Here is a 22,353-nt window from a genome sequence, read left to right on the forward strand (position 1 = left end):
TATCTACAGAGTACTCTTTTCTTTCTCATTTACAATAAAAAGATTAGTGAGTCCAGAGGGAGCTCGGGTGGCCTAGTGGCAGGAAGCTGCACTGCAGTCCTGGAGGTGTGTGGTTCAAATACACCAGATGCTCTGCTGGAGAAAGAGGGACAATCTCCTCCTGTACCAGTCCGATCCGATTTGACGGTACACACAAAAATAATGAAATAAAATTTTTTTAAAAAAGATTAGTGAGTCCCTAGGAACTGATGGAATCATTGTCTAGAACACACTATATTAGTATTTTAGTAGTTTACTCCAGTCCATTTATTCTTTTGTAATCTAAAACATCTTTATTATGTTGCTTGATTAGATAGCCCCACAAAAAGGCTGCAGTGCCCAAGGTCAGTCCAACTTTCATCCAGTTAGGTTTGCTGTTTGATGGTTCCTAAACATAGAACTTTGACCTTACTGAAAGACTGCTCAGAAGCCAGGCGAGGCCAACAACCAAGAGAAGGAGCACAACAAGATAGATGGTGCCATCTTGCTGGCTGGCTCTTCCCACTTTCAGTTAATTTTTATGTAGTGTCAAGGGGCTTTCCTTCTTCTCATAAGGCAGGGTCCAAACACCAAGCCTTATCTTTAATTATTTCTGTAATATCATTGAAAACTCTCCCGGGAATCTTCGTAGGCAGATAAGTTCTCAAATTTTGCTGGCCAAAGTTGCATCATCATCATATGATCATGTTTTTAAACAGTAAGGGAAATAGAATCATTGTGAATAGCATAAGGTTGAATTGTTTTTAAGATCATGAAAATAAATTACCAAACTACTTTTTATTACTTGGTGTTAGAACAGCTTTACTACTCTGTATTTTATGTCCTCAAATATGTTCATTTAAGCAGTGTTTCACTCTTTTAACACATACACATATACTAATACACACACACACACAGAGACATGTATTCCAGATCACATCATTAACATTTTCACACTGTGGACATATACAAGAAGGGATAAATATGCAACTCTGAAAATAAGACAAGTTTGCTAGCAGTATCTCTTGAAATGAATAAATATGCTGTACTATGATGAATGAGTGAGTGAATGTAAAGCACAGCCTTAAGAGACACCCCTCCACTCTAATTCTTGCTGTGTCACTCTGCCACTTTCAAGGGGTTTGAGTGTCACTTACAGAAGGTGTTAAACACCTGTAGACTTCGGTGTCTTTATTGATAAATCATATGATAAGTCATATGATCTGTTATTTGACAATGTGTGGGAATTAAGTGAGGTAATACCAGAAAGTACTTAGTAAACATATGTATCTTATATTGTGTGTAGCTTTTATACAAATTTGGATTGAGTCAAAGAAAGCAATTTATAATACCAAGTGTCAATTCATAGCAACTCTCTAAGGCAGAACTGGCCCGATGAGTTTCTTAGGTTGTAATCTTTTTTCGCCTCTAAGGCCCTCTATGAGGTGGATTGATTCAGTGACTGGGATAATTGGGATGGGAGTGTCAGAGACACTGCGATTGGCACAGGACAGAGCAGAGTTTAGGGCTGTTGTACATAGGGTTGCTATGAGTCGCAAGCAACTCGATGGCACATAACAACATTACTTTTTATTATAATTTGAGTGAAAGTTTACAGCATTAATTGATCTTCCATTGAAATATTCATGATTATATAGCTTTATAGCATTGATTATAATCCTCACCCTTATCACTCTGTGATTCTTGTTTCCATTCATCCTTCAATCCTCTCCGTTTCTACCTTCTGAACTTTATCACTCAGTAAAGTCCTTGTGCTCTTGTGTTGCTGATTGTTCTAAGGAATGAATACCACCCTGGTGTTCTTGTTGTCTACCAAGAGCTGTCTACTAGCTGCTCTTCAGGAGAAGGATGGGCAATCTCTTCCCATGCAATTTACTGCCTTTTAAAACCCACTGGAGGGTCAGCTGTGAGTCAGTTGAGACTCCTTGGAACACAACTTTTGGCTACAAGTTGTGCCACATGTTCAGTTCCACGCTCAAAGGGTGCCTAAGGGCTATAGCCTATGGGCTTCCACCAGTCTCTGTCAGACCAGTAAGCCTGGCTGCTACTGTGATTTTTAATCTTATTCTATAGACTATAATCTTTATGGGAGCACATTGCCAGTTCTTTTATAAAAAAATAAAATTTTTATTTTATACTTATTTACTTAGAAAGGTCATATATATTGTTTTTCAAACAGGATCTTTCCTATTTTTTTTTTACCCACCCCTCCCTATTATCCCCCTGCCCATCCTCAGTCCTCTGCTCCTACCCTCCCAACCTTGGATCCTCATACACATTTTATTAGTTATAATTCTATTTCTGCAATTATGGTCTTATACATATTTGTTCTTGTGGGCCTGAGTTAGTTCATTTAGCACAGTGCTCTCCAGTCCTTCCCAAGTTAGGTAGCGATTTTCAAAAATCATTTCTCCTGCATGCTGTGCAGTATTCCATCATGTGAATATACCATAATTTCTCAGTCCATTCAATTGTGGTTGGACATCTGGACTGTGTCCATGTTCTTGGAATGGTGAATAACACTGCTATAAACGTTGATGTAAAAGTCTCCATTTGTGCCTCGGTTCTCATTTTCTCTGGCTATATTCCAAGCAGTGAAATAGCTGGATCATATGGAATTTCTATGTGCAGCTTTTTGAGGAAATGCCAAACTGCCTTCCAGAGTGGCTATACCATTGTACAATCCTACCAACAGTGTATAAGAGTTCCTGTCTAAAAAAAGAAAAAGAAAAAAAGAGTTCCTGTCTCTCCACATCTTCTCCAACATTTATTACTTGCTGTCCTATTGATTTTTACCACTGCTACTGGGGTGAGATGGTATCTCACTATAGTTTTGATTTGTATCTCTTACTACCAATGGTTTTGAGCATTTCTTCATGTGTCTGTTGGCCATCCAAATATCTTCCACTGTGAAAAGTCTTTTATCCCATAAAGTTGCTGGAGAGATCAAATAGCTGGCTTTTCTATTAGCAGCTAATTGCTTAACTACTGTGCCACCAGGGCTCCTTAACTAAAGAGTTAGACCTGGAAAGTCCCACTAAATAGTGTTTCTTTGACTACATGACCTATCTTTGTTCAGTTCCAACCACTGAATTTAACCATATGAATTGCTGTTTTCGTAGGTCAAAGTGGTGAATAGCAGAAATTTTGTTTCAACATAATATAGTAACTATGCTATGTGTTGTTGTTGTTGTTGTTGTTATGTGCTGTCGAGTCGCCTGCGACTCATAGCGACCCTATGTACAACAGCCCTAAACTCCGCTCTGTCCTGTGCCAGTTGCACCGTCTCTGACACTCCCATCCCAATTATCCCAGTCACTGAATCAATCCACCTCATAGAGGGCCTTCCTCTCCTGCGCTGTCCCTCCACCCTCCCCAGCATGATGTCCCTCTCCAAGGACCGGTCTCTCCTCACAACATGTCCTAAGTATGTTAGACGGAGCCTCAGAATCCTTGCCTCCAAGGAGCCACCCGGTTTAACCCTTTCCAGGACAAATCTGTTTGTTTTCCTTGCAGTCCATGGTATTCTCAATACTGTTCTCCAGCACCACAGCTCAAAGGCATCAATTCTCCTTCTATCCTCCTTGGTCATTGTCCAACTCTCTGATGCATAACAAGTGATTGGGAAGACCAAAGCCTGTATCAGACGCACCTTAGTCTCCAGAGAAACACCATTGCTCTTCAGTACTTTGGAGAGGTCCCTAACAGCAGACTTTCCCATGGCAACGTGCCTTTTCATTTCCTGGCTGCTGGTGTCAAGACTGTTGACTACTGAGCCAAGCGAACTAAAGCTGTGTACAATCTCAATCTCTTCACCATCCATCCTGATGCTGCCAATTGGTCCAGTGGTGAGAATCTTTTGTCTTCTTGACATTGAGTCTCAATCCATACTGGAGGCTGCCGTCCTTGACACTCTGCAGCAGGCGCTTCAGGTCCTCTTAAGTTTCAGCAAGCAGGGTTGTGTCATCCGCATAACGCAGGTTGTTGAGAAATCGTCCACCATTCTTGACCCCACATTTCTCCTCATAGAGCCCAGCCTCCCGGATAATCTGTTCTGCATATAGGTTGAAAAGGTATGGAGATAGGATGCATCCCTGGCGTACGCCCTTCCCAATTTTGAACCATGCAGTGTTCCCTTGCTCTGTTCTGACGACTGCCTCCTGGTCCAAGTATAAGTTTCGCATTAGAACGATCAAGTGTTCTGGGATTCCCATTATTCTCAGAGTCAGCCATAGTTTGTTATGATCTACACAGTCAATGAAACACAGATAGACATTCTTCTGGTATTCCCTGCTTTCAGCCAAGATCCATCTAACATCAGCTACAATATCTCTCGTACCATGACCCCTTCTAAACCCAGCCTGGACTTCTGGTAGTTCTCTGTTGATGTGCTGTTCCAGTCGTTTTTGGATAATCTTCAGTAAAATCTTGCTTGCATGTGAAATCAGTGAGACACAGAAATGTCTCTCATTTCATATTCTTAGCAATTTCTCTTTTTAACTTTAGACATTTGGGAACTCCACAGATATCTTGAATTCCAAAAGCAATAACCTCATACATATTTACTAAAATATGTATTTATAGATCTTGCCATTAGGCTCTCAGTTCAAATCAGAGTCTCAGAGTCTTTTCAATACCAATCCAGTCTAACTCAGATGTCCCCCCACAAATCCCATCCACCCTAATGGTACTAGTTACTACCAATTGCCATTAGATCAGCTCCAACTAATGGCAACCCTATTTGTGTCACGGTAGAATTACACTCTAGGATTTTCAGTGGCTGAGTTTTCTGTAGTACATTGTGCCAGGATTTTCTTTTGATGTGCCTCTGGTGGACTCAAACCTCCACTTTTCAGTTAGAAGTCTCCTTCTCTGGTACATTACTCTCTTTTTTAATTATTTTTTTTATGTGTGTAGTGTCAAATTAGATCTGACTGGTACAGGAGGAGATTCCCCCTCCTTTTCCAACAGAACATCTGGTGGGTTCGAACCGCGTACCTCTGGGATTGCAGTGCAGCTTCTTTCCATTAGGCCACCAGAGGTCCCTACATTCCTCTCTTTTATAGTTTTATCACTATGGGTATAATACTGCACATAGTTTCTTTTCATGACCACCCACTAGAATAAAGTTCAAGAACAGGGATTGTATCCCCATCTTGTACAGCCAGCACCTAAAACTGTGGCACATAGTAGTAGGCCAGGAAACAAATGAGTGCATGAACAAATAATAGTTAACCCTCTTTCTACTAAATTCCTTCTATTTTATAATAGTTACACATACTGTTTTTCTTCTTGTAATACATAAAACACAAAAACATTGCAAAAGTCTTCCTTTTTATTTTGTGAAAGAAGACATGGCTGCATCAGCTCAGCGTATCTTTTTCATGCTGAGGATGACAAAGGTTAAGAATGAGGAATACTGCTCATTTATTCTCACTCTCTCTAATGTTGAAACAATTCTCCTCCCATTTTAATCTCATCTCGAAGATGAAGGCCACAATGAAACATAAAATGTCATTGTCATGAACAGGATGTTGCTGTGTGATTCATAGCTGACCCTCCAGTGAGTTTCCAGAGGCTGTGTAAATCACATGGGAGGACATTATCCATCTTTCTACTGAAGAAAATCTGGTGGATTCAAACTGCCTGCATTTATGTTGGCAGCATGACTCCTTACCACTAAGCTACCAGAGCTCCCTGTTTAGCTTACTGCAATGTAAATTAAGCCTCTATATTTTACTTTTGGTTTGCTATATCAGTCTATTTTCTAGTTATTTTCTAATTCTATTTATGTGTCTTTCACCAGATATTATATATTCCATTTTAGGTACTATATAAAAAGTATTATCTAGCTTGCTGCAGATGCCCTTCACAAGAAAGATGTGGAAAGCAGGAAAAACATAATTTAAATTTGCAAGTACACAGTGACCAAATTAGGCTTGGAAAGATCACACATAAGCCACAAAGCTATGCAATAATAAATTTTTGTTTAGTAATTGATAACCAATTTTAATGCAGTGTGAGAAAAACATTTTCATGATTTCTGAAATGGGTGTTATTAATTTGGAATAGTACATTTTTCTTAATAAAAGTGTTATTCTGATTAACATCAGGTAAAGTTTTAAAATTAAGCTCTTAATATAAAGCTCACGGTATGCAGATTAGGGTTTCAGGGGCTTTTTGATGGATGAGGAAAGAAATAACTTACAAGGTAAAGATTAATTAAAGCTGTAACATCTTGCCTTGCCAATTAAATTGATTGATTATTAGGTGGGAGAGTATACCTAGTTCTTCTATAAATCTACTTACAGAGAAAATTTATAAGTTTTTTTTTAATTTACACATTTGACAGAATGATGTTACATTAAAATAGTACAATGAAGAAGAAAGTGCAGTTAGCTTTCTTTGAGATGAGCTTCCTCAGATGTGAAGTTCCCAGGTTCCTCATAATTAGTGATTAGTGCAAAAAAGAGGTCTGAGTGTGTCTGTTGTTAGCCTAATAGTTGGCATTTTTAAAGCCATTACATTAAACCTCCTCTGGTCTCCAGCTACCTTAACTGCAGACACATGGTCTTGCAAATTATCAACAGCTGTTAGGATAAAAGTAAGAGTGCGTCCCCCACTGGGGAGCAAGACTTGAGGAGCAGCAAGACTTGAGACGGCTTGAGCAAGACCCTGGTGAGAGAGAGACCGAGACCCTGGTGATGGTAGTGGAGAGACTGTGGCATTACTGTGGAGAAACTGGCAAAGTGTGTGACCTGAGCCTTCTTCCATTTGTGCTGGCCACAGTTAAAGGTTTTTGATGTTACTTGCCGGATGCTTGAAAGAGAAGCTCACTTATAACTAACTACTTTGAAGGAAACCTTGCTGGATTATTTGAATTTGGCTGCTGAACTGAAATCAGAGCCTGGACTAATTGAGGAATTGTGTCTTGGAACTTCTGAGCTAAAACTTAAATATGCATTGGGTGATATTCTTTGCTTCCCCCACTCTCCAACTTACTTCCCTAATAAACGCCATTCTTGGTACCACAACTGTGAGTCAGTAATGAATAAACAAACCTTTTGCTGCTGGTGTGGCTCTAGAGGCACCATGGGGCTGGGCTATAGGCTCTTTATCTGCTTTCTACTTTTCACTGGTGACGGACTGTGCTGTTCTCACTTTCTCTGACACTTTCAGAGAGATGTTCATAGCCCTGTGCTCCTATATCGCATTTTTTGCCCTTTAGACAGTGGGTAAGCAAAAGAATTGGGGGTACTATTAGCGACATTAAAAATTCCTACACTGCCACTGTCAAAAATCTACAAACATCAACTCTTTCAGAGCTTTCTCCATATAATGAGAAATTGTTGGAGTGGTGATCAATAGATTGTGTTTGTTATCCTCTATCCCACCAAAAAAAAAAGAAGAAATGTACTCTTTCTCAAGACTACCAAGCCATTCTTTTATTTTCCACTCCATATTTTTATTGGTGTGCATATAATTATTCATATACATTGTGTTGCATTCATGTACATAGTGTGGGGGTTTTGTGTGTGTTTAACACTTTCCTTCATTGGCATTGTTTCATACAATCATTCTCATACATTGTTTTAAGCAAGTATCTTTACAGATTCCTATAGCCCAGTCCAAAGATTTGTCCAACTTGATCTCCCAGTATTGGTTACCAGAGGTGAACACCTGGGATCCCCATGCAGCAAAGTAGGTAGATCTTGCAGAAAAAAAATACACAAAAAACAAAAACCCACCCATCCTGCAGATCACATACACACCTCAATCTTTTCACATCTTGAAACAGCATAACTGCTTATTTCATTATAGAGGGAAATTTCAGCCAAAAATTGGTTGAACCTGTCTATCAGTCTTAAAAGTCTTGATTAGTCTTAAATGGATTTTTGAAATCTGGGGCAGCTGTAGAGACTCATTCCTGAACTATATGTCACCCAAATCCTGGAGCAATTCCACATCTGGCTGATAGCACAGTTCCTGGTACATTTCTCTAAGATGTTTTAAAACATTGTAACTTTACTTTTCCTGTAAAAACCCATTCCTGTTGCTATTTCTGGAGCATTAAACATTTTTTTCCTTCCAGAGAAGACCTGGATGCAATTTGTAATACTCATATTGGATCCTCATTCTACAGAGATTCACAGTATACATACATATTATCTTGCATTCTTCATTTACATTTCTCTCATTCTCTTGAATCTCTCCCTTTAAAGATGTCATTGGTTTATGAGCTTATCCTAGTATTTCTGCACAGCACTTTCTATTGAAGAGTGTGAGCTCCATGCTTCTGAGTTTCAGGACAGGGCAAACAAAGCAGCTTCTTGCTCACTTCACAGATCTTTGGCTCCTTGTGTGCTCCACACATCTGGTCCTCTGAACTCAAGAATTGCCTGAGACTGGCTTGTCTGGCAAAGGACACCAGCTTCTTTACAAGAACACTGGGGTTGATGTCTGTCGTCTTTGATATTTTCCTGCACAAGGGGCAACTCTGGCCGCCTTTCCAGGCCAGGTAGACACAAGACACAGGGACTACAGAAAGTGTGTCCACAGCCTATGATGATAGGGTCAATCATGTAGTCCAACCAGATGGAACAAGTGAGCTCCCTTTGGAAGTCCTCAGTGATGTCTATTTTCTTGAGGAATATGCCAGTGCTTGAAAGTCACCTTAGAGATCAGGTCCTCCAAAGTGGTAGCAGTAGTTTCCAGAAGACTCCACAGGCAGGAGAGTTCCAAAGATGCCAGCTACTTCCAGAGGAGAAATATAAGGTATCTTTAAGAAATAAGACAAATCAATCTTTCTGATAACATGAAATAGAACAAATAATTATAGACAAAAAAAATTAAAAATTTTCAATATTTGTGTTACCAGTGCCAATAATTTCCCTGATAATCAATTAAAAAAAATTATAAAATTATTTTTGAGAGATGTCATGAAGCATTCTATTTCCATTTTTAAATAATTTGTGTAAAAACTAGGATTATAATCAGATGTCTAAGACTTTATCTAACATGTTGTGGCACTTTTTAAATTGATGACCATGCTTAGAAACAAATTTGCCATAATTTGCGGCAACATGTTAACAAGAAGACTTCTAAGATGTTAAAATTAGTCCAAAGAGCAATTAAGATGATACATTGTATAAAATTTTTAGTACATACTTTCATTAGTTTGCAAACAGTAATTCATATCCATTGTGCTTCATGCATGTACATTGTGTCTTATACAGTCTTTACATTTTATTTTATTTCATTTATAAATATTGTGGTTCCCCCCTTACAATCATCTGACTGATAATACATTCATGAATGCATGTAAATCAGCTACTTTATTCCTCATCACTTAATATCCCCATTGTAGATAGCCAGTTTCTGATTTGCTATCTGATTTCCTATCAAACCAGCACTCTGAGGGAACAAGTATGTTCCTTTTCCTAAAAAAACTTCTGTTCAGTTTGGAAATTTTGAGCATCTGTATCCACCAGCAATGTCTAGTTCAAAGCAAACCATCAGGGTGCAGCAATCACCACTAGCTCACAGCATGGATCATCTTCTCTTCATCTGGTTGGGTTCTAGTCAAATTCATCCCCTGCCACCTGTGGTTAAGTCCAAATGGGCATCAACTCTAAACTCAGGAAACCACACTTTATGCATTCCACACCAATTGGTCCCTTCACTTAGCCTTAGCCTCCACGTGGGCCCAAGTCAATAAGCCAGAGGTCCTCATGACTTCCTGTTCAGATAAGATCACTTTTAGAGCTCTTTCTGCTGTGGCTCATTTCTTAAGCATTATAGTTGCAAAATGCACATTCTTGGGAGCTCTAGTGGCCATTGTGAGTAGGGAGTTATGCTGCCAACACAAAGGCACACAGTTCTAATCCATCAGCTACTCTGCAGGAGAAAGGTGGACAGTGTCTTCCCCTGTGATTTACATGTAGCCTCAGAAGACCTTCTGGAGAGTCAGCTATAAATTAGTTCATTACTTAAGCCTTATATTGTGTTGATTAAAATAAATCAGATGGTTTAAAAAATAAAAATTAGCATAATAGTATACTGAGCATAGATGAATATTTAGTTGATTGAGAAGCTTCCTTATTTTAAAATACAGCTATGATGGAATTTGATTATGAGAAATATCTATAAATACAGGAAGTATTGGGAGATTGTCAAACATGTTGTTGTTATGTACCATTGAGTTACCTACAACTCTTAGTGACCCTAGCTCTGAAGCCTGCCCTGTCCTCAGCCAGTCTCACTAACTCCAACACACTTAGCCCCATTACCCCAGTTACTGTAGCAATCCATCTCATCCGGGGTCTTCCTCTCCTGCGCTGTCCCTCCACCCTTCCAAGCATGATGTCCTTCTCCAAGGACTGGTCCTTCCTGGCCACATGCCCAAAGTATATGAGATGGAGCTTCAAAATCCTTGTCTCCAAGGAACAACCTGGTTTCACCCTCTCCAAGAGAGACCTATTTGTTCTCTTGGAAATCCATGAAATGTTCAATACTCTTCTCCAGCACCACAACCCAAAGGCATCAATTCTGTCATTCTTATTGTCCAGCTTTCTGATGCATAGCAAGTAATTGCAAAGACCATTCCCTGGATCAAGTGCACTGTAGTCTCTTGACTGACATCACTGCTCTTCAGTACTCTAGAGAGGTCTCTGATAGCAGACTTCCCCAATGCAATTCATTTTTTGATTTCCTGATTGCTGGTGCCAAGAGTGTTAGGAAAATTTCAACCTTAGCATCTTTAAATAGTTTTTCACTTTCTTCTACATTGAAAATTCCTTATCTTCATTGATTTCAGTCTGATATTTTAATGTATTATTTCTCTTTTGATAAATTATCCATAGACTGTATGGGCTTGATGCTTAAGATCTACCCATGTCAGGTCTGTACACTTTCTCACCTGTGGTTTTATTGGTGCCTTTCATTGCAGCTTTTTGCCTTAAATCTTGTTGTCACTGTTGTTGTTACCCGTTACCACAATTACCTTTATGGCCTAATTTAGTGTCTATTCTGTAACTTATAAAGTGGACTGTTTTTAAACCAGCCATCCACCTTGAGATTCTCGGTGATAAAAAATAGCCTGTAACTTCCATATCATTAAGCTTTATAGCTTTTCCTCCTAGCATTTCTATTGTTTTCTCCTTGCTCTTTAACAACGCCAACACAGAGGAACAATGTGTATGTGCTTTCAGGAGGGCACGGGAGGGAAGAAGAGAAGGACAGCTTGGATTCAGTATGACTTTAATGAGACCTTTAGCAAACTGTGACAGTAAGCCTCACCCCTCACTTTAAGCTCTGTTATCTTTTTCATATCCTGTGTAGTTTGCTGGGCAGCCTTTTCTTGATTTAGCATCTTGTATTCTAACAATGGTCTTTTATTAACCTAATTAAGAGGATACTGCCTTAGCACTAAAGGTAGAAAAGATGTTTACCATTCTAAAAATAATTCTATACAAATGCTTAATAACTGTGCTGATAATTAAGATAAAAGCTAGCTTTAAGTTTAAATATGTCTTTAAATTTGTAGGCTTGGTTGTTTGGGTTTTTTAAATCCGAAAGTGTGCATTACTGTCTAGGGTATTTCTCTGGTAACTTTCTACAAAATCCATTTATGATGCTTTAGGTTAAGGTAAAGATTGCATAACATTGATTTTTTTTTTTCATTTGGAATGTAGATAGCTTGTCCCCTATTGTCTGTAAATAAACCCAAGCCCAACCCAATTCATAGGACTTTTCATCAGGTTGGAAACAATTTGTATAATTTTCCATCAAATTTTCAAGGCTATAGGTCTATATAGGAGAAGACTGCCCAACTTAATACCAAGGGATTGTTGTTGTTGTTCATGTGTTGTTGAGTCGCTTGCAACTCATAGCGACTCTATGTACAAGAGCCCTAAATCCTGCTCTATCCTGTGCCAACCTCACTCTCTCCAACACACCTACTCCCTCCACCCCAGTCACTGAATTGATCCCTCTCATCGAGGGTCTTCCTCTCCTGCGCCATCCCTCCACTCTTCCAAACATGATGTCCCTCTCCAAGGACCAGTCCCTTCTTGGAACATGCCAAAAGTATGTCAGACAAAACTTCAGAATCCTTGCCTCCAAGGAGCAGCCCAGCTTCACCCTCTCCAGGACAAAGCTGTTTGTTCTCCTAGCAGTCCATGGTATATTGAACACTCTTCTCCAGCACCACAGCTCAAAGGCTCTTTCTATCATCCCTTGTCACTGTCCAGCTCTCTGATGCATAGCAAGTAATTGCGAAGACTAGAGCCCAGATCAGGCGCACCTTATTCTCCACCTTGACGTTGCTGTTCTTCAGTACTCTGTAGAGGTCCCTCACAATGGACTTTCCCAATGCAGTTTGTCTCTTGATTTCCTGGCTGCTGATACCAAGAGTGTTGAATGTGGAGCCAAGTAAACTGAAACTGGTAGCTGGCTAGTAAATTCAAACTACTTACATTTTTACTCGAAACCAAATACAGTAAACAGTGTTCCACCAGGGCTATAATATCAACCCTCTTACCAGACTATTAGGAGTCCCTGGATAGTTAGACATGGTTAAGCACTGGACTACTATTAACCAAAGTTTTAGGCTTCAAACCCATTTAGAGTTTTGCCTTGAGAGAAAAGTCTGTTGATTTGCTTCTGAAATGATCACAACCTTGCAAATCATATGGAGCACAACTTTACTACACAGGACAGGGGGATTGCCATAAGTCAAGATCAACTAGACAACAACTGACATTTTTATGGTGTAATCTGTAGTGAGTTTTGTTGCTAATCCAAAGGCATAGCAGCTCCATAGACCCAGACACCTGATTGAGGGTTACTTTGAGTTTGGAACCAACTCAACAGCAGTAAGGATTGAACTTAGGGGTTTAGGCACTTAAATTTACCCCGTAGCCCAATAAAAACATTATGCATGTTTTAAAAAATTGTTGGTGAGATTCTGTTTGAAGAATTTTGGAGACCCAAGATCTTTTAAATCAAATTCAAACTATTCCTGGTAAGACAGCTCTAGCTAGGAAGTCTTGTCTTCTGTTGAGAAAAAAAAAACACACACACACACACACACACACAAAACAGATGTCTTATACATTTTCTACTTGTGGATTTTAAGGTGCAAATTAGAAAAACACTGAAATAGTGTTTGGAAAATAGGGTGGTTGGCTTTAGATTTATTTAAGGGAACATTTTAAATTTATTGAATTTGCCTATAAATGGAATAAGTGGTTTTATTAATTTGGTGAGTTCCCCATTACTCTGAGTGTTGAAGAAGGTGATAGTCAGAGTTGTGTCACAGAGAATATCATTACTGATGTCAGGTGGATCTTGGCTGACAATAGAGAATACAAGAAAAATATATATTTATCTCTTGTTAATTATGCAAAGGCATTTGACTGTGTGGATCATATCAAACTAAACTATGGCTAACATTGAGAAGAACAGGAATCCCAGAATGCTTATTGTGCTCATGCCAAAGGTATACGTCTACCAAGAAGCTGTTATCCAAACAGCAAAGGAACACGGCATGGTTTAAAATCAGGAAGGGTGTGTGTCAGGATGCTATCCCTTCTCCATACTTATTCAGTCATTTGAGATGGTGATCTTTATGAAGAAGAATATGGCTTCAAGACTGGAGGAAGACTCATCAACAACCTTCATTATGGAGAAGACACAACCTTCCTTGATAAAAAGTGAGGAGGACTTAAAAAACTTGCTGCAGAAATTGCATCTCAGCAGCAAGAAAACAAAAATCCTCACCACTCTACAAATACAGACAATATCATGATAGGTAAATAGAAGATTGAGATTGTCCATTATTTTCTCTAGCTTGCATCCACAATAACACCATATCTGACCTTTTCCAACTCCACAGAGGAAACTCTCCCTGTCAGTAACATTCACAAAAAAACCCCAAAAAAACAAAAACCTAAAAACACCTAATTTAAATGAGGTCAGACATGTCCCCCATGCTCCCACCCTGCTTTCTACTCATCCCAACACTAATCTTAATGCTCTGGTTCCACAATCCATTGCAATAGCTCATAGAACCATATTAAAGAAATTAAAAGGCTCTAATTCTGGTTAGTAGCAGAATACGGTCACTCAGTTAAGTCAACTTCCAAAATGTATTCACAGACACCTCAGCCTTTGGCCTCACAGCTTTAGGCTCTTAGTCCTGCCAGTTAGGGCTCACCTCTATCTAAGTCCTCCAGTGAACTTGGGCAAAGGCTCTTAGCTTCAATTCTGTGGTATAGCAGTCCCAAGGTCAGCTCCATCTCCTGTCAGGTTTCTCATTCTCTTCTGCTGGCTACTATAACTGCTGCTCCTGTAGACCCTCATCTGCCTGGCACAAGAATCTCTGGCCCCCAAAGACACTGCATTCTTTTGCTTCTTTGCTCCGGTAAGATTCTCAAGTTCTGCTGGATCAGCTCAATTTAATGGTGAGGTTAGTCATTCCCCTTGTGGATTGACAAAACTAGCCAATCCACTTGTGGATAGACTATCACATCCTGTTCGTATAGTTCCACCTATCTAAATGGCAAGGTCAAAGTCACTGGCCAAGAAAGTCGTTTTGAACAGTAAACTTTTAACACCACAGAGCCCTTGGTGCCAGCAGTGAAGAAATCAGAAAGTGTGTTGAATTGGGGAAGTCTGTTGTCAAGGACCTCTCCAAAGTGCTAAAGAGCATGGAAGTCAGTTTAAAGACTAAAGTATGCCTGATCCAAGCCATGATATTTTTCATCTGAAAAGTTGAACTATAAATAAGGATGACAGGAGAATTATTTAATTGGGTATTAGTGAGAAATATTTGATATCCCATAGAGTCCTAAAAGAACAAACAATTCTGTCTTTAAGTACAACCAGAGTGCTCCTTAGAGGCAAAGATGGTGACAATTTGCCTCACTCTGGACATATTTTCAGGAGAAACCAGTCGGGAAAGATGGAAGGATCAGAGAAAGAGCTAAAGACCCTCAAGGACATGGATTTAGCACAGTGTTTACCACAATGGACTGAAGCATGACAGGGATCATGAGGATGGGACAAGATAGGACAACAAAGTTCAGATCTATTGTTCATAGGGTCACTTAAGTCATAGTCAATTTGACAGCACCTAACAACAACAAAAGAGAATGTTAAAATACTTGAGGAGTTTATTCCTATAGTTTCTTCCAAATAAAAGATGTTATGGCTCTCTCTAAATGGGCTTGAAATTTGCCCTCACCATAGTGCCCTGGACCTTGACCGTTTTACACAGTACAGTTAGAATATGGAATACCAAGGTTTTTAGTAGCTTATTTTTGAAACCTGTGTCCTGTTCTTGATTAACCCTGTTATTTGGTACACTGCATTCAGTGGTTCCTAAGATTTTTCATTTTTATATTGCCAAGACTCACATCTATAAATTCAACTATAGAAATAAGTTGCACTCAAACTTCATTTTTATCCTGTTTCTATATTGTATTTTTCTCACATATAATGTGCCCAAGCAAACAGCATGAGTCCATGTGTTCAGAATTTAATACTCAAGAATTATAATGAGACAGCTCAATTAATGAGTCAATGCTTTACCATTAATATTTCTACTGGTAGCATACAAATACAGGGTTTTTTTTTCTTTCTAAAATGTGCAAGAAACTCCTATACATTACTGATATGCATTACCTTTTTAATATTGTAAGAGGTTTGATACAAAATCAGGAGCCTGAGATCAGTTGCTGAACTATTTTCACAGAGTGTAAAGGTATCCTATTTCATGTTTTCTTGTTGGTGGAAGGAAGAGAAATAATGTAGTATGTTACACCTGATAATCAACAAAAAACACGTTAAACAGGGCTTGGTTATAATCCCAGCAGTGAATCACAAAAGTAATCATAAATTGGATACTTTAACTTTTCATATGTTTAACCAAAGACTTAAAAACTTTGCATTGTATTTGCAGTTGAGTTTAGTGGCATTCAAATGATGGAAATTGTACCTATAAAGTAATAGTAATTCACATGGCTAGGAAGAATCTGAAATCCTTTTCTAATATGAAAAGGGATTGTTGTTATTGTTAGGTGTCTTCAAGTAAAATATGACCCATAGTGACCCTATGAACCCTGCCCAATCCTGTGTCATCCTCATCATCTCTGACATACTTGAGCCCATTGCTGTAGTCACTGTGTCAGGTTCTCCCTCTCTTTCATTGACCTTCCTCTCCAAGGAATTTTGTACCGTGAATTGTTTTCATGTTAAATAGGTTGATATGCTAATTAATTCACTTAACTAAACTTCTATTTATTGTCCAACTTTTAAAATCAGAGCTTATCTAGGTTAAATATACCAAGGATACATTACCTCAATAGCGCAACGCGATGGCACTTCACAACAACAAAAGGACTATGATTCATGGGGACCCTATGCACAGTAGCTCTGAACTCTGCTCTGTCCTGGCCAGCCTCACTGTCTCTGATACACTTACCCTCATTACCCCAGTTACTGTGTCAATCCATCATACATAAGGTCTTCCTCTCCTGCTCTGTCCCTCAACCCTTCCAGCCATGATATACTTCTACAAAGACTGGTCCCTCCTGGCTACATGCCCAAAGTATGTGAGACAGAGTCTTAGAAATTATTCCTCCAAGGAGCAGCTTGGTTTCTCCCTCTCTAGGCAAATATATTTGTTCTCTTGGCAGTTCATGGTGTGTTTAACACTCTTCTCCAGGACCAGAACTCAAAGGCATCAATTCTTCTTTCATCCTTGGTCACTGTCCAGCTCTCTGATGCATAACAAGTAATTTCAAAGACTATGGCCTAGATCAAGTGAACCTTAGTCTCTGGACTAACATCCTTGCTCTTCGGCACTCCGGAGAGGTCCTTGACAGCAGATTTTCCCAATGCAGTTAGTCTTTTGATTTCCCAACTGCTGGTACCAAGAGTGTTGATTGTGGAGCCAAGCAAGCTGAAATTGTTAACAATCCCAAATCTTCTCCATCTACCATGCTGCTGCCAATTGGCTCAGTGGTAAGAATCTTTGTTTTCTTCATGATGAGCTTTAATCCATATTGAAGACTGTAGTTCTTGACCTTCTGCTGCAAATGCTTCAGATCCTCCTCAGTTTCAGAAAACAAGGTTGCGTCATTTGCTTAGTTCAGGTTGTTGATGAGTCTTCCTCCAGTCCTGATGCCACATTCTTCCTCATAAAGCTCCTCCTCCCAAGTGATCTGTTCTGCATTTAGATTGAAAAGGTATGGAGACAGGACATCCCTGACACACTTCTGATTTTGAACCATGCAGTGTTTCCTTGCTCTGTTCTGAGGACTGCTTCCTGGTCCAAGTATAGGTTTCACAGGGACACAACCAGGTGTTCTGGGATTCCGATTCTTCTCAAGGTTAGCCACAATTTATTGTCATCCACACAGTATACCCTAGTTAAATAAAAGTGTGAGTAAAATAACACACTAACACACTAAGTTTGAGTAAGGTAGAATATTAGTTCCAGTATTTTAACTCCCTCTAGTGAAATGGCTGGGGCAGTTCCAGAGATAATTTGCAAGGATGTTGTGTGTGTGTGATTGGAAAAATACTTGTTTAGAATTAAAAATATATCAGTGCTCAAAAAAGTTATTAAAAGAGAAACATGTCATATTCTAAAAATTTTAAAAAGAAACAGATGGGAGAATCATTAAAATCTTCGGGTAAAGTTTAGCTACTCTTTATGTTAACTTTTCAGTATTTATGGAAATACAGAGATGAGCAGATATAGAATATGGCACTTTTAAATGTTAAAACAATAATTAAGGATTATTTAGTCATGCCGACTACTTTGCCTGATCCTTATGGCATAGAAATCCAGCCATTCAAAATATGTTTAAAATATATTTTGAGGGGAAAACAATACAGGAAGGGTATACTTAGATATTGTAAAGAGTAAAATTTACTCTTGTAAAAATTATCTTTAAATAAGTAAAACAAATAAAACTATGACAAGGGAGGCTCAACCTGGGAAGAATCAAGATAAGGACAATAAAGCTGTAGGAATTAGCAAGTAGGAACAATATAACTGTTCAAAAGGGAAACGAGAAGAAGAGGTGAGGAAGAAGGGAGAAGACATTGCTGAGACAGTAGAGAGAGATGGGCAGATGTGGGCACTTGATGACACAGTGATAGAAGTCATAGATCAATCTATAGAAATAATTGTATAAAATAAAATGTTCATTTTTTAAAAAGACTTACATTTTAGATGCTGCATTAAGCCAGTATCAAGAAATTGCGCTGCAACCCTTTCTGACGTCTCTCCAGGTTAGCAAACTGGTAAGATATTGTTAGGTGCTGTTAGGTGCTTAGTTGAGTACAACTCCTAGCGACCCTATGAACAACAAGTCTGAACATTATCCTATCCCATGCCATCCTCACAATCTCCAGCACACTCAAGCTCATTGCTGCTGTCAGTGTGTCACTCCACCTCATTGAGCGTCGTCTTCTCTTTTGCTGCCCCTCCACCTTTCGAAGCATGATATCTTTCTCCAAGGAATAACCCCTTCTAGCAACATACCCAAAGTATGTGAGGCAAAGCTTCATTATCTTTGCCTCCAAGGAGCACTCTGGCTGCCACTTTCTCCAAGCTGTATCTTTTTGTTCTTTTGGCAGTCCGTGGGATATTCAGTACTCTTCTCCAGCACCACAGTCCAAAGACATCAACTCTTCTTAGGTCCTCTTTAGTCATTGTCCAGCTCTCAGATGCTTAGCAAGTGAATGAAAATACCATGGCCTGAATCAGGTGCACCTTTGCCCTCAAACTGACATCATTACTCCTCAGTAATTTTGAGACTTTCCCAGTGCAGTACATCTCCTAATTTCCTGACTGCTGGTACCAAGTGTATTGTTTGTGGATTCAAGTAAAATGAAGTGGTTGACAGTCTCAATACTTTCTCTGTCCATCATGATGTTGCCAGCAGCAAGGATTTTTTTTCTTGATAATTGAAATGCACTCCATATTGAAGGCTGCATTGTTTAACCTTCTGCAACAAGTGCTTCTAGTCCTCACTTTCAGCAAGCAAAGTTGTGCCATCTACATAATGAAAGTTATGAGTCGTCTGCCAATCCTAAGGCTATTTCTTCATAGAGCCCAGATTCTCAAATGATTTGCTCAATATACAGATTTATATGTATAGAGAAAGTATACAACCCTGACTTACACCTTTCCTAATTCCATGCTCTATTCCCTTGCTCTGCTCACACAGCAGCCTCTTGGTGTAGGTATAGGTTTGACACAAGCACAATTAAGTGTTGAGGAATTCCCATTCTTCTCAATGTTAGCCATAATTTGTTATTATCTACACAGTCAAGGGCCTTTCTGTAGCCAATAAAGCACAAATATACATTCTTCTGGTATTCTTTGCTTTCAGCCAGTATCTTTCTGTGTCAATAATGACATTCCTGGTGCCACGGCCTCTTCTAAATCCAGCTTGAACATCTGGCAGTTCTCTGTGTATGGTTCTAGCCATTTTTAAATTATCTTCAGCAGTATTTTGCTTGCATGTGATATTAATTATATAGTTACATAATTTCCTCATTCTGTTGGATCACCTTTCTTGGGAATGGGAACAAACATTGATCTCTTCCAATCATTTGGCCAGGCCGCTAGCCTCTGTCATTTGAAAATTGCAATTGGTATCTCATCTGTTCCTGGGGCCTTATTTTTTTTTTGTCAATGCCTTTAATGAAGCTTAATTTCTTCCTTCATTATCATTGACCCCTGATCATATAGTACTCCCTGAAATATTTCAGTGTCAGTCAATTCTTTTTGTTACAGTGACTCTTTTTATCCCCTCCATCTTCCTGGATCATTCAAGATTTTGCTCATAGCTTCCCTAAGTATTGCAACTCGAGGCTTGAATTTGTTTTTCAGTTCCTTCAGCTTGAGAAACAATGAAAAAGTTCTTCCCTTTTTATTCTCCAGTTCTAAATCTCTGCACATTCTGATAAAATAGTTTGCTTTCTCTTTTTGAGCTGCCCTTTGCAATTTTCTGTTCAGCTCTTGTTGTGGTGTTGTTGTGTACCATCAAGTCAGAACTAATCGCTGACCCTCTGCCTGGTTTTCAGAAGCAGTTAATCACATGGGAAGAAACATCCCATCCTTCTTCCATGGAGCAGCTGGTCGATTCATACCATGTGCCTTCAGGATTTCATTGCAGCTTCTTACCGCTAGGTCACCAGTGCTCCCTTAGAGCCTTTAAATTGGATTGATCAATTGAAGAGGATCTTTCAAGAAACATTTATACTTATCATGAAAATCTCATCCTAAAAAAAAAAGTCTTGGTAAGATTTTGACTCACCTCATCTATTTTCAATATTCATGATATATGAATAACTTGAACATCTGGGTCATTCAGAGAAAACATCCTTTAGTGATGATTACACTGTCACTTCATAGAAAGTGTGATTCATTCTTCCTTGGCATAACTGTCCCAAAAATAGCATCCTTTGAACTCACTGACCTATTTTTCTAAGATTTTTACCCCCTCTTCCATATAGTTTCACATCCAAGGCTTTAAGTAGACCTTACTTTAATTGAAAATCTAATAAGGAAGAGCAGTTTTAGCAAGTGAGGTTGTATCATCTGCACAGCACAGTTTGTTGATGAGTTTTCCTCCAATCCTGATGCCACATTTCTCCTCATAAAGCCCAGGCTCCCGAAAGATCTGTTCTGCATATAGATTGAAAAGGTATGGAAACAGAATACATCCCTGACACACTCCTTTCCTGATCCTGAACCATGTACTGTTTCCTTGCTCTTGTCCTGGTCCAAGTATAGGTTTCACATGAGCACAATCTGGGATTGTCATTCTTTTCAGATCAGCCACAATTTGTTGAGATTCACACAGTCAAACGCTTTTGCATAGTCAATGAAACACAGATAGACACTCCTGTGCTATTCTCTACTTTTGGCCAATGTCCATCTAATGTTGACTGTGGTGTCCCTAGCACCATGACCTCTTCTAAACCCAACTTGCACATCTGGCAGTTCTTTGATGATGTACTGTTCCAGTCGTTTCTAGGTAATCTTCAGTAGGATCTGGCTTGTGTGTCATATTAGTGATACTGTTTGATCATTTCCACATGCAAAATAGAAATGAGGACCAAAAACAGAAAAAGAAAGAAATTCGGGAAACATGGTTTATGTTGTAGATGAATACGAATTAGTCTAAAAAAATTGTGCTGGAATTAAGATGGTTGTGGGATGCTTCTGTTCAGAGGAGAACCCATAATTGAGCTTGAGGAAGTTTAGATCACCCCAGTAGGGTGTGGGAAGCTGAACTAGCCAAATACCAAATTGAGTAGCCCAGTAGGATGTTGGAAATTGAACTAGCTAAATAGAACGAAAGGTCTATTAAATAATCTTGAAAGATCTAAAATCAGCAAACAGCACTTTGGAATGGTTTCAATTAGCATGGCTATACAGTTTTCTCTAGCAGTTCTCGGTGACTCATGGAGAAGCTGAGACAAGTGATGACAAGCTAAAATGTGTGATGTTTTGGGATTTGAAATCAAGTCTCTGACATATAAGGCACTTATTTCAAAACAAGTCTTCATATACCTCTTTCATGTTTGCAAGAGTGAAGGGTGAAAGGAGGAAAAGAAACAACTTTAAAACACTTTGCCACTGTGTTAAGTAATTTATCTAGTGGCAAGAGGAAATGCCCATTTAAATGGTAAATAAATATCATCTGTAGAAATAGGATTTATTATATATTTAATATATATTAATACATTCAGCTGGTTTGAGTTTTGAGGAAGTGAAAATTCAAGATTTTTTAACTCAGTACCTCCATTCTATAGTAGATCTCATATAATTGATTTTAAATCACGTATGCAGCATCATTAACTGGCCAGTCTTTGAATAAAATTATTTGTAATACGATAGCAAGGTGCATTCTGAATGCAATGAATGAGTTCTATGTATTTGTCTTTTCACTTTCATGTTCTATGTATCTGTCTTAAGAAAACTCTATACTTACCTGTTGATGTAAGATACATTTCAGTCATTTATCTTCTCTATAAAAGTTTTCTAGGTAGTCTGGACTTAGGCAATCTGTAAAGCCAGGCATGCCTATAATTCTACATCTTTCATTATTCTTTTTAGCTCTTCACTCCCTCAGATCTATAGTCCTTAATTCACATTTAAATGTAGCAAAGTATTTCCTTCCAGATGCCTTTTTTTTTTTTAGTGTATGTATTAGGATTAACTCGCTCAACTGGTTGCCTTTGTGTCTGAACTGAGTCAAGCTGACCCTCCACTGGGTTCTC

General features: G+C 38.9%; 1 protein-coding gene and 1 pseudogene across 1 annotated transcript in view; one reads left to right on the forward strand and one right to left on the reverse strand.

Moving 5' to 3' along the window:
- The window catches only part of CNKSR2 (connector enhancer of kinase suppressor of Ras 2), a 287,354-nt gene that overhangs the window by 235,827 nt on the left and 29,174 nt on the right, over positions 1-22,353 (forward strand). The window lies entirely within an intron of this gene.
- LOC102873198 lies at positions 293-522 on the reverse strand (annotated as a pseudogene).

The sequence above is a fragment of the Elephantulus edwardii genome, unplaced genomic scaffold, assembly GCF_000299155.1.
Source record: "Elephantulus edwardii isolate Elephantulus edwardi_28Jun2011 unplaced genomic scaffold, EleEdw1.0 scaffold00260, whole genome shotgun sequence".
Lineage (NCBI taxonomy): Eukaryota > Metazoa > Chordata > Mammalia > Macroscelidea > Macroscelididae > Elephantulus > Elephantulus edwardii.